Raw genomic sequence first — 14,175 nt, forward strand, 5'->3', positions numbered from 1 at the left:
CGTACAGTTTTGGTCTCCACCACTCAAACAGGACATTATTGTATTAGAGAGGGTACAGAGAAGGGCAACTAAGCTGGTAAAAGGTATTGAAAATCTTAGCTATGAGGAAAGACTGGCCAAATTGGGGATGTTCACACTGGAGAAGAGGCGCTTAAGGGGTGATATGATAACTATGTATAAATATATAAGGGGATCATATAATAATCTCTCTAATGCTTTATTTACCAGTAGGTCTTTCCAGCTGACACGAGGTCACCCATTCCGATTAGAAGAAAAGAGGTTCCGCCTAAATATTCGGAAGGGGTTTTTTACAGTGAGAGCTGTGAAGATGTGGAATTCTCTCCCTGAATCAGTGGTACAGGCTGATACATTAGATAGGTATAAGAAGGGGTTGGATGGTGTTTAGCAAGTGAGGGAATACAGGGTTATGGGAAATAGCTCATAGTCCAAGTTGATCCAGGGACTGGTCCTATTGCCATTTTGGAGTCAGGAAGGAATTTTTCCCCCTCTAAGGCAAATTGGAAAGGCTTCAGATGGGTTTTTTTGCCTTCCTCTGGATCAACTGGCAGATAGGTAGTTAATAAAAAAAAAAAAAAAAAGGTTGAACTCGATGGACATGTGTCTTTTTTCAACTTTACTTACTATGTTACTATGTTCAAACTTTCCATAACCTGCCAAATTTTGTAAAACGGACATGGTAATTAGTGTGGCCACAAAATGGGCATGGTCAAAAAATTCTGGCACGCTGCGCAGAGCAACACTTTTTATCCCTGTTTCTATTTTCAAAATGTTGGGAGGTACTGTATGATACTGCCTTGTCTATAAAGTGAATAAAGTACCCCCTATTGTAAAATATAAGTTACTGATAGAGTCTTCTAATATCCTCAAACTTTATTCATTGTAATACTCAAGTTTCAGTGAGTCATGTGACAGAAATGACATCACTAAGCACCGATTATAACCGATGACATCACTAAGTATCATTTATAAGGATATCATTTACAGGATATTCAGGATATGCGTGAGTCTCCATTCATCAAATTAACACATGCAGGATGCAATAAATCTACACTGATTTAAACAACAACAAATTTTCGAGTCAGTATATTTTTTAAAATACTATAGGGAGTGGGACGCATAGGATTAACAGTCCCTATGGCTTTAAATCCCTACAAGATCAGTTCCCATAGTTACTAGGCGGAAGGGCTTGTATCAAAATGAGTTAATTTGCATATATGTATATCATAGGCCCAGGGGTATGGTGACTTCTTTCAGCCACATGTAGATATAGTGCTGGGAAAGGGGAGGCACTTGCTCTTTAGTCTTCCATGTCAGGAGGTACAGTGTGCTTCATATCTTTAGATTAGGCTGTGAATCTTTTGTTATTCCTTCCTGTACATTGTTTGATGTATTCCCTGATCCAGCATGTGAGGATCCAGGTCATTATATGGAAATCCTGAGGGTGCATCAAGCAGCATGCTAAACTATCTCCATAGGCAAGGCTGCAATACCAAAGGGTCATCTGAGCAGGGCGCACTTGTTTTTTTGGAGTTCTCATTGCCCATTTTCTAGTGATCTTATTGGCATGTCTGCAGAGCTGTCAATCCCAACTATTTTTTGAGAGTTACCAGAGAGTTACCAGATTACTTCCTTGACTACTTGGTGGTGACTGGTCAAAAATTGACCAGCAGGTGGTGCTGCTGTAACATAATTCATTCATGTTAACAGTACATGTATGCTTTAATATCTAGGAATTAAAAATAAATAAATAATGAATGTACATTGCAAAAGTGATTAGAATAGCACTCTCCTCAATTTTACACTCACTTGTTTTTAAGGTTAACTTATCCTTTATGCATTCCCCAATTCCTGATGATTTTCCCCCCAGAACATTTCAATGACATCAGCAGACCAATGTGTGCATGCGTAGATTAGAATCTATGGCCTTAGGAGAGGTAGTTCGCATACGAGTGACTTCACTTTCGCCGACATCACTTGTGGACCAGAAAATTTTTCTGAGCACCACATATCCCCCAGGTGGCCCATTATAGAAGTTGACAGCTCTGTGTCTGGACTTAATGAAGTATTCATTGGTCATTTTATAGTGATCTTACTTGCTTGTCTGGGATGAGTACTCATTAGCCATTTCTAAAGTCATTATACTGGCACAGCTGGGGTTCATGTGCTGATTATACATTTTCCTGAGTAATTATCCTGGTACTAGGGTTAATATACTTGTAATTCATTTTACTTAGGGATTATATTGGCGCGTCTGGGGTTAATATGCTTTTTTTTTTTTTTTTTTGCAGTATTTATATTAGCATGCCTGGGCTTTGTTTTGGTAAAATGGGTGTGATATTTCGAGGTGTGGCAAAAAAGTGGCCACTTAATAGGGTTATGCCTGAAGCTGTTTTTGATTTCAATTATTTCCGTGGAATACTTTCTCAAGGTACACAAAATATTCAAAATATAATTATATAGCTAAAGATTTGTAGCTTTACAGGAGATTATGATTTGTCTTATCAAAATGTATAGCCAAGGTTATTTATAATGTTTTGTTACTCAGCATATGGATTTATCAATCAGTCAAAACTGTAGAACAGATAAATACAGGTATAGGATCCCTTATCCGGAAACCCAATATCCAGAAAGCGCCGAATTAGACTCCATTTTATCCAAATAATCCAAATTTTTAAAAATGATTTTATCTGTAATAATAAAACAATAGCTTGTACTTGATCCCAACTAAGATATAATTAATCCTTATTGGAAGCAAAACCAGCCTATTGGGTTAATTTAATGTTTAAATGAATTTCTAGTAGACATAAGGCATGAAGACCCAAATTACGGAAAGATCCGTTATCCAGGAAAACCCCAAGTCCCGAGCATTCTGAATAACAGGTCCCATATCTGTACAGGGTTAGTGTTCTGCATGTTCATCACTAGAGGGTGCTCTTAGACTAAAACCCACTGTTAATCATTACTATCTAACATAAAATAAAGGTCTTGCATATATATATATATATATATATATATATATATATATATATATATATATAATATATATATATTTCTTAAATGCATTCTGGTTTTCTAAGTACTACTGAAATATCAGTTAAAGGTGTTGCAGGTTTTTATGCATCCTCACTGGGAACTCCACCTAAAAAAAACTGTATTATGGAAAATTAAAGAAAACTGAATTTCAAGCTATTTTCCAGTTTGCATACATTTTAAACTGAATTGCTATTAAAAGCTGAATGTTTGTATTTCTGCACTCCTGGCTCTGACTTCTGAAACAATGTTGTAAACCAGCTGATTAATGCGACCTGGAGGAGACCGGATTCCTGTTATATTGTTTTAAAGAAACAGTTCAGCGTAAAAATAAAAACTAGGTAAATAGATAGGCTGTGCAAAATTAAAAATGTTTCTAATACAGTTATATAGCCAAAAATGTAATGTATAAAGGCTGGAATGTCTGAATGTGTAACATAATAGCCAGAACACTTCTTCCTGATTTTCAGCTCTCTAACTCTGAGTTAGTCAGTGACTATAAGGGGGGCCACATGGGACATAACTGTTCAGTGAATTTGCAATTGATCTTTAGCATTCAGCTCAGATTCAAAAGCAACAGATATGACCCATGTAGCCCCCCCCTCAAGTCACCGATTGGCTATTATGGTACACATCCAGTCACTCCAGCCTTTATACATTACATTTTTGGCTACCTATATTAGAAACATTGTTTATTTTGCACATACTATCTGTTTAAAGAAAAAAGGGCAGGCACTAGCAGAGACCAGTCATCCAGGCAGGCTCGTCAAATCATTCAGTAGTTTATTTCAGTACACAAGGATACAGCCTTACACCGACTCAGATACTTAATCATAGGCTCTATACTCGATATACTTAATATAGAGCCTATGATTAAGTATCTGACTGATATGAAACGCGTAAGGCTGTATCCTTGTGTACTGAAATAAACTACTGAATGATTTGATAAGCCTGCCTGGAAGACTGGTCTCTGCCCTTTTTTTCTTTATATTATTGCTTTAAGATGCATTGTTGTTGTTTATTACATTTGCCCAAATGCTTTCCTATTATAGGTGGAATATGTGGTGTTTATGCAAATGGCATAAGTGTATGTGTGATGCTGTTTTGTCATGATTCTGACAAGTAACACAAGAATGAATGGCAGTTACCACACCAGCATCCATTGCTGGCCACCAGTATAGTTCTCGTAGTCTTTGTTTTGTACGTACAATTCCTTGATGACTCTCATGTGCAAGTTGTATGAGCTTTTCTTGCAAGGTTTCTGGTACATGTAAACGATGAGCTCCACAAACAACATAGCCATCTACTAAGGACAGTTCGTGTCTAATCCTGTAGTAAGGTTGAAGATCAGGACTGAGTTTCTTCTCAGCATTTGGCCATTTGCTTTGTATGATGTCCCGTAGTTTTACTCGAATTGGACATGTGAGGCAGGTTTGCTTAAAATCAGCAGCTGTAACTGTAGATGATAGTAAATCAGTTAATGCTACAACTTCTATGTCCTCATCCAGTGTATCAGAAGCTGCAGTAACATTTTTCAAACCTGGTTTGTATTGCATTTTGTAGTTGAAATTCAGTAGCCTTGCTGACCATCTAGCTATTCGCATTCCAGCTCTTCCTAGTCCCTTTGTTGTAAGCAGTGTAGTTAAAGGGCTATGATCAGTGCATAAGGTAAATTCTCTACCCCATAGGTAGGTTCTCCATTTTTCTGTTGCCCAAACACACGCTAGAGCTTCTTTTTCAGCAGTGGAATACTTACGCTCTGTCTCTGTAAGTGTTCAGGATGGAAATGCAACAGTTTTCTCTGTATGATCAGCATGAATCTGTGTGAGAACTGCACCAACGCCATAGTCTGAAGCATCTGTAGTAACCATAGTGGGCAGTGCAGGATCAAATAAAGCTAGCGCTGGACTGTTCACAATTAGCTGTTTCACTATTTCAAAGCTATATTGAGCAGACTCTGACCACACCAGACTAGCGGCTCCACAACTGAAGCCTAGTTGGGAATAAACTTAGAATACCATGAAGTAAGACCTAAGAAAGCTCGTAAGGTCTGGAAATCAGATGGAGGAGGTGCTTGTGTAACAGCGTTGACATGGTCAGGGTCAGGCAGTAATCCATCTTGTGATATTATATGGCCCAGAAATGACAGCTGAGCTGGAAAGGTTCAGTTTCAGTCCTGCAGAATGAATGCATTTCAGAACCTTTTCTAGGTACTTGTCATGAAGATCCATAGTTGGAGCGTAGACAATTATATCATCCAAGTAGCATTCTACACCAGGTATGCCATGGAATATAGAAGACATCAGTCTTTGAAAACAACTCGGTGCTGAAGTCAGTCCATAAGGTACACGCTTGAACCAAAACAAACCATCATGGGTGATAAATGCAGTGAGGTCTCTACTTTCCTCATGCAGTGATACTTGATGATAAACACTCTGAAGATCCAGAGAAGAAAAGAATTTTGCTCTTTGGAGTTCTGAAAATATTTCCTCTATGTGTTGCAAGGGATGATTATCCATAACAACTGCTTTATTCGGTTCACGGAGATCAACACACAATCGAATACCTCCAGTTTTCTTCATTGTTACAACAATTGGTGAAACCCATTCAGAGGATTCTGATTTTTCAATCACATCTTGCTCTACCAGTTTCTTTAGTTCCTGTGAGACAGTCTCCCTTATAGAGTAGAGCAATCGCGTACTGGTTTTACATCTGGTCTCAACTTAACTTTGTGTACAAAGTTCTTTGCACAACGCAGTGAAGTGTTGCTTTGTGGTGACATTTTAGACACTGGCTGTGTGGCAGGCACTGATGCTGTAGTAATGAGACCATCAACTAATTGTAGGTTTAATGCAGCAAAGAGATAATTCCAAGTATAGCAGTAGCCTTATTCATAATGTAAAAGTCACATTTTTCAGTATTTGAATCAAATTGTACAGTCACTGACAAGCAACCAAGCACAGGGATTGGATCCTTTAAGTAACTGACCAGTTTCAGGGCAGGTGCAACAAGCGGATCTTTGGCAAAGTATTTCAAGAAAATCTCCTTTGGTAGTATAGAAACAGCTGAACCTTTATCAATCATCAAGTTAATGAAGTGTCCCTTGTCAGCAGAAGCAGAACTGACACTGACAGTGCATATAAACTTGTCTGGAATAAATGTACCAGCTTTATCCACACTTAATACTGTGACATTTGTAGTAGTGACTTCATGAACATCTTTAGCAGAACTATGGCAGATCTTAGCAAAATGTCCTACCTTTGTGCATTTGCGGCACAGTACAGCTTTTGCAGGACATGTAACATGATTTGCAGTGTGTTGTGTTGAACCACAGTGAAAGCAGTATTTTTTATTTGTATTTGCTGTATGGTTTTGCAGTGTAGGTGAATCCCTTTCCTTAGCACTGTTTTTTGCCTGTGACTGCATTATTAGGCCATAGTGCTGAATTCACAGTCTGTACATTCCCAGCAGTTCCCTGACTGAGAGTTTTAGCCTCTGCTACTGCTGTTTCAATTTGGCTAGCAACTGTAATAGCCTTTGTAAGGGTTAAATCCTGCTCTAGGAGCAGTCTCTCTCTAATGAGAGGTGAGCATTTCATCTGTTAGAGTCCCAAACTCACAGGTAACAACCAGCTCTCTCAAAGCTGCTACAAATTGTTCTGTGGATTCGCCATTACGCTGTCCACGTTGGCGAAATTTATATCTTTCAGCAACCACATTTACTCTTGGCATGAAAAAGTTCTTTATAGCAGTAAGAGCAGTTTCATAAGTCTCATCAGGTAATGGTAATGTATAGAATAGGCAAATAACTAAAACAATATAAAAAAATAAATAATGAAGACCAATTGAAAAGTTGGTCAAAAAGTATATTTGTATGTGCTTCCTGCAATAAACTTTATCCAACCATTTGGATTACTTAGACCTTCAGATGGTATATTGCTGCATTGACGATTGCATTATTATTTGGAGGGGAACTGAGACTTTGTTAAAAGAATTTATACAAGATCTAAATAATAACAATTTTAATCTCAAATCTGTTACATTTTTGGACCTTAATATATATGTTACAACTGGTGGTTTACAGACACGCCTGTTTAAGAAAGAAACGGATTGTAATGGATATATACCCTACAGCAGTGGACACCACAGGAAATGGTTAAACAATATACATAAGGGTCAGTTTGGTAGAATCAAAAAAAATTGTTCAGACCCTAAAGACTACCAATCCAACTGCAAAATTATGGAAGGTGAATTTATAGAAAAGGGGTATAATCCACAATTGTTAATAGATTCAAAAAAGAAGATAGATGAAATGGATAGGACAGAACTATTCGCAACAAAAACAAAGAAAAAAGAATTACAATTTGTCCCCTTTATCACTAAATTCAGCAAAGGTGGCTATAAGCTAAACAACATTATAAAAAAACATTGGCATGTTTTACAAATGGATAAGGATTTACAGGGCATAATAGGAGAACATCCGTCATTTATTTTTACGCGCCCCAATACATTGCAACAGTCTTTTAAAGATAGAGAGAAACAAACCAACTTGGCTGGGAAACAGCAAAGATTTTTTAGGTGTATGCAATATATTGCTTGTAAAACTTTAAAAAATGAAAGACAAGTACAGAGTTTTAAATCTAATCAAACAAATAAACAATATAAAATTAACCAATTAATAACCTGTGAAACAGTGAATGTGGTATATTTGTTGGAATGCCCGTGTAAAAAACAATATGTGGGCAGAACCACTAGAAAACTGAAATTAAGAATAGGGGAACATATAAGGAACATTAAAAATGGACTGAAAACACATAGGGGAACATTAACTAAGGGTCGAACATTTACTAAGTGTTGATATTCGACCCTCTAAGTAAAATCCTTCGACTTCGAATATCGAAGTCGAAGGATTTACCACAAATACTTCGATCGGTCGATCGATCGCCAAGCACCCTGGTCTCGGCTCGGCTTCACCAGTAGTGTGACCACGGTTGGGCTTCGGGAAGAGACCTCAGCTTACTTGGGTGCCACCTGGACTTAACGAGGGGTACAAGGCGAGATGTTCTGGCTGGCGAAGGGGCACGGCTGTTAGCAGAGTCTTTTTGGGCCGAAGGTCACAGTACAAAGGATTAGGCAGAAGGAGGGTCAAACAGGCTGGGTTGAGGCAGGCGGATATCAGAATCGTCAGGCAGGCAAGAGTCAAACCGGGTTGTCAATCAAGGGGTTAAGCAGGAAGAGTTGTCGTAGGCAGGCAAGGGTTAGGATACAGAGTTCAGAATAGTCAGGATACAGGCAGGGTCAAACACGGATAATCAGAATACAGAATAACAGGAACAGATGCACTAGGCTCAGAAACCACTTAGAAACAAAGTCACGGGCACTGGCTGGGAGACAGAATGGATCTCATATTCAGGCTGACCTTCAACTAACACTGGGGGAGGAACAGAAACAAAACGGACATTGTTAGCAGGTTTTAACAAAGAAACGTGAAATGAGTCAGAAATCTTAAAATTAACAGGCAACTTAAGACGAACACAAGAAGGGTTGATAATTTCAGAAAAAGGGTATGGACCAATGAACCTAGGCCCCAGTTTGAGAGAGGGAACCTTTAGTTTAATATTTTTGGTAGAAAGCCACACTGAGTCTCCCACTTTATACTGGGGTGCCTCTCTACGTGATCTGTCAGCGGCTTTCTTCTGAGCAGAGGCAGCTGTGGACAGAGAGTCGTGAACCTGCGACCAAACCCTAGAAAAACGTTCAACACAAGAATTAGCAGAGGGAACCAGGGAGCCAGAACCGGAAAATGAGAATGCTTTGGGGTGCAACCCATTAACCACGAAGAAAGGGGACTCTCCCGAGGAGGAATGGGTAGCATTATTGTATGCAAATTCAGCCCAGGGTAACAGTTCAGCCCATGTGGATTGATTGTCTGACACATAACACCGGAGGTATTGCTCAAGGGACTGGTTTACCCTTTCAGTTTGACCATTGGTTTGGGGTGATAGGCAGAGGAAAATGATAATTCAACCCCAACCAAAGAACAGAAAGCACGCCAAAACTTAGAGACAAACTCAACCCCCCTATCAGAAACAATATTTTCAGGAAAACCATGAAACTTAAAGATGTGAGTAACAAACAGATCAGCCAAGGATTTAGCAGAAGGTAGGTGTGGAAGGGGTACAAAATGGCTCATCTTGCTAAACCTATCCACCACCCAGATCACAGTTTTTCCCTGTGAAGGAGGCAAATCAACAATAAAGTCCATTGAAAGATGGGTCCAAGGTCTTTCTGGAATTGGTAAGGAAATCAGCAAACCCTGGGAAGACTTCCGAGAGGATTTTGACCTTTGGCAGATTGGACATGAATTAAAAAAGGCCTTAGCATCCTGTTTGAATGATGGCCACCAAACATGACGGGATAACAGGGATACCATTTTAGCAATACCTGGATGTCCTGCCCTTTTAGAATCATGAACCTCCCTTAATACTTGTTCCCTTAACTCCTGTGGTACAAACCATCTCCCCGAAGGGTTATCTGTAGGAGCAGATGTTTGAAGAGGGAGCAACAACGAAGAAAGGTCAGATTCAAGGGTTGCTATGATCATTTCTCTGGGAATAATGGGAGTACACTCACTAGAGTCAGAAGAAATGGATTCAAAACTCCTAGAGAGTGCATCCGCCTTGGTGTTTTTAGTCCCAGGCCTGAAAGTCAAAGAAAAATTAAACCTTGTGAAAAATAGAGCCCACCTAGCCTGCCTCGGATTAAGGCGTTTAGCAGACTCTATATATAGAAGTTTTTTGTGGTCAGTATAGACCGTCACCAGATGTTTTGCACCCTCCAGGAGATGCCGCCATTCCTCAAAGGCCCACTTAACTACAAACAACTCCGTGTTACCTATATCATAATTCACCTCAGCAGGTGAGAATTTCCTGGAGAAAAAGGCACAGGGATGTAATTTGTTGGTAGTCGGGTGCCTTTGAGAAAGGACTGCCCCAGCTCCCACCTCAGAGGCATCAACCTCTACAATAAAAGGTAGTGCAGTATCAGGGTGTCTGAGAATGGGGGCTGAACTGAATTCCTTTTTGAGGAATTCAAATGCTTGAACGGCCTCAGGGGGGCACATGCTGGGGTCAGCACCCTTTTTAGTCAGATTAGTGATGAGTGCCACAATGTAGGGAAAATTTTTTGATAAACTGCTGATAATTAGCAAAACCAAGAAATCTTTGGGTTGCACGTAACGAAAGGGGTTGGGTCCAATCCAGGACTTCTCTCACCTTGCCTGGATCCATTTCTAGACCCTTGCTGGAAATGTTAAACCCCAAAAACTGAACAGAAGAAACCCCAAAAGTACATTTCTCTAGTTTCGCATAAAGATTATTTCCCCTTAGCCTTTGTAAGACTTCAGAAACATGATTTTGATGTTCCTTCATGTTGGAGGAAAAAATAAGAATATCGTCTAGGTAGACCACTATGAAGATCCCCAGCAGGTCCCTGAAGATGTCATTGACAAACTCCTGGAACACTGTTACAGAGACCAAAAGGCATAACAAGATACTCGTAGTGGCCATCCCTGGTGTTAAATGCAGTCTTCCACTCATCACCCTCCCTAATACGGATCAGATTATAAGCCCCCCTAAGATCGAGCTTGGTAAAGACTTTTGCATTTTTAACTTGATCGAAAAGTTCAGAAATTAGAGGGAGAGGATAGCGATTTTTTATGGTAATCTTATTGAGCCCCCTATAATCAATACAGGGGCGAAGACTACCATCTTTTTTTCCAACGAAAAAGAAGCCCGTCCCCGCAGGGGAACTAGAAAGTCTGATGAAACCCCTTTCTAGGTTCTCCTTTATATACTCTTTCATTGCCTGGGCTTCGGGCAATGAAAGAGGATAAGTTCTACCACGAGGAGGAGTTGAACCAGGGACCAGATCTATTGGGCAGTCATACTGCCGGTGTGGGGGTAAGGTTTCTGCTGCCTTTTTAGAGAAGACATCAGCGAATTCTGCATATGCAGCAGGTAACCCTTCAAGTGAAGTAGTTGCAACTACAGAGGGGAAACATACCCCACCACACATAGTACCCCAATGAACCACTTCCCTTGAGACCCAGTCAATCAGAGGGTTATGCCTCTGGAGCCACGGTAACCCCAAAATAAGAGGAGAGAAAGCTATCTCCTCACAATGTCCACTGCCATTATACAGAATTTAGCTGCAAAAGCAGTATCCAGAAAATTACCCTCCGCCCCAGAGTCCACAAATGCGGACAGTTTGACAGAGCCCGTAAGCCAAGTTAGTTTAACTGGTAACAAAACTTTAGAGGCAGATTGGGGAGAAGAAACTCCTGCGCCCAAATGGAGCTCCCCTTCTCCATTTAGGCTTCGGAGTTTCCCGGCCTCTTAGAACATTGGTTCAGAAAATGTCCCTTCTCACCACAGTACATACAGAGACCCATGGAGCGCCTGCGTGCCTTTTCCTCAGGAGTTAGGTGGGATATGACTAATTGCATAGGCTCCTCCTGAGGTAGAGGCACAGAGGGGTTAGGAGATTTTTCATTGGTCACCACATTGGATCTTATATTGGTAACCCCAGAGAAATTTGTACTCCTTTCACCCCTTCTCTCCCTTTGCCTTCTATCTACCTGGATGGCGAGGGACATGAGACCATCCAGGTTAGAAGGTAGGGGGTAATTAACCAGACTATCCTTTACAGAATCGGATAACCCCAACCGGAATTGACTCCTTAGAGCCAAATCATTCCACCCAGTTTCCACTGCCCACCGGCGGAATTCGGTGCAGTACGCCTCCGCATCCCTTTTCCCTTGGCGCACATTACGAATCACGGTATCGGCAGACGATGCACGATCCGGGTCATCGTAAAGAATGGCCATGCTGTTAAAGAAGGTGTCTAGGGAATAACGAGCAGGGTCTGAAGAAGGCAGCCTGAGGGCCCAAATTTGGGGGTCACCCAAAAGCAGGGTCATTATGAACCTTACTTTCTCCTCATCAGATTGAAAAGAATGAGGAAAGAAACTAAGGTACAGCTTACAAGCCTCTTTGAAAACAAAAAATTTAGTGCGATCCCCACTAAACTATTGGGGAACACAATCTTGGGTTCATGGGGTTTAAATGAGTTACCCCAACTGGCAGAAGAACCCACAGGGGGGGGGACAAGCGTACCGGGCCCGGGCATGAAGGGGGGCCCGGCAGCGCTGCATTTTTTGAAGATCCGGGCCCCCCTTACGAGCGCCCGAGCCGTACGTCATTCCTCTTGAGTGCCGAATGCGGAAGTGCCGAAAAGCCGAAGCCGATGCGCCGAAAAGACCCGAAGTCACGGAAAAAGCCGAAGTCCCGAAGTCACGAAGCGCCGAAAAGACCCGAAGTCACGAAAACAGCCGAAGCCGAAGTCCTGAAGCAGCGCAAAGACCCGAAGTCACGAAAACAGCCGAAATTGAAGTCCTGAAGCGGTGAAAAGACCCGAAGTCACGAAAGGAGGCGAAGTTGAAGTACTGAAGCCATGAGTTCAATCCTACTGAACACCAGTTTGTGTTTTTTTTTTTTTTTTTAATCCCCTGGCCACCAATGTATTATTTTAATATTCTATAGGCCCCTGCCACCAATCTTTTTTTTTAAACTTTTTTTTTGGGGCCCCAATTTTTTTTTAACTCGTAAGGGGCCCCTTGCCACCATTGTTTTTTTTTTGGGTTTTTTTTTTAAAAAAAAATTAATTTTCTTTTTGGTGGCCCCAAATTTTTTTAACTTGTAAGGGGGCCCCTGCCACAAGGTTTTTTTTTTTTTCAAAAAAAAATAATTTTTTTTTAAAATTTTTTTTTGGGGCCCCAATTTGTTTTTAACTTGTAAGGGGGCCCCTGCCACCAGTTTGTTTTTTTCAAAAAAAATTTTTTTTTTGGGGGCCCCAATTTGTTTTTAACTTATAAGGGGGCCCCTGCCGCCAATGTTTTTTTTTTTCAAAAAAAAAATTAATTTTTTTTAAAATTTTTTTTGGGGCCCCAATTTGTTTTTAACTTATAAGGGGGCCCCTGCCACCAATGTTTGTTTATTTTTTAGTCTTTTTTACATTTTTTTTTGTTGGGGCCCCAAGTTTTTTTTAACTTATAAGGGGGCCCCTGCCACCAATGTTTTAAAAAAAAAAAAAAAAATTTAATTTTTTTTTTTTTGGGGCCCCAATTTTTTTTATAAGGGGGCCCTGACCATCAATAGCTTTTTACAACTTGTGTGGGGGGGGGTTACTTTTTTAGCGCTGATGTCTGTGTGGTCTTTTAACTGCGATGTGGGCGGGATATGGGGCGGAGCTTGGTCGTCAGTGTGGGAGGGGCCCAGGGGGCCCCAAAAATTTTGTTGTACGGGGCCCCGTGATTTCTAATGGCAGCCCTGCCCACAGGAGGTGCAGGAACAGGATTAGGTGGCTGCTGCGAAGGCCCCAACTGGCGGGTCAGATTGTGGAACCCTTGAAGCAAATAATTCTGTTTTTGCTCTTGCTCCTCCATACGTTGCAGCAAGGTAGTGAGCAACGTCTCAGTGGAAGTTTGAGGTGTAGCAGAGGCAGCAGCAGCTTCATGACCGTCGTCCTCCATGACCCGTGATAATGTCACGGCACCCGATACCAGAACAGGTGCCAAGCACCCTGGTCTCGGCTCGGCTTCACCAGTAGTGTGACCACTATTGGGCTTCGGGAGGAGCCCTCAGCTTACTTGGGTGCCACCTGGACTTAACGAGGGGTGCAAGGCGAGATGTCCTGGCTGGCGAAGGGGCACGGCTGTTAGCAGAGTCTTTTTGGGCCGAAGGTCACAGTACAAAGGATTAGGCAGAAGGATGGTCAGACAGGCTGGGTTGAGGCAGGCGGATATCAGAATCGTCAGGCAGGCAAGGGTCAAACCGGGTTGTCAATCAAGGGGTTAAGCAGGAAGAGTTGTCGTAGGCAGGCAAGGGTCAGGATACAGAGTTCAGAATAGTCAGGATACAGGCAGGGTCAAACACGGATAATCAGAATACAGAATAACAGGAACAGATGCACTAGGCTCAGAAACCACTTAGAAACAAAGTTCTATCACGGGCACTGGCTGGGAGACAGAATGGGCCTTATATAGGTTCAAATTTCGCGCCAAACG

This window comes from Xenopus laevis, chromosome 1L (genome assembly GCF_017654675.1).
Source record: "Xenopus laevis strain J_2021 chromosome 1L, Xenopus_laevis_v10.1, whole genome shotgun sequence".
Classification (NCBI taxonomy): Eukaryota; Metazoa; Chordata; class Amphibia; order Anura; family Pipidae; genus Xenopus; species Xenopus laevis.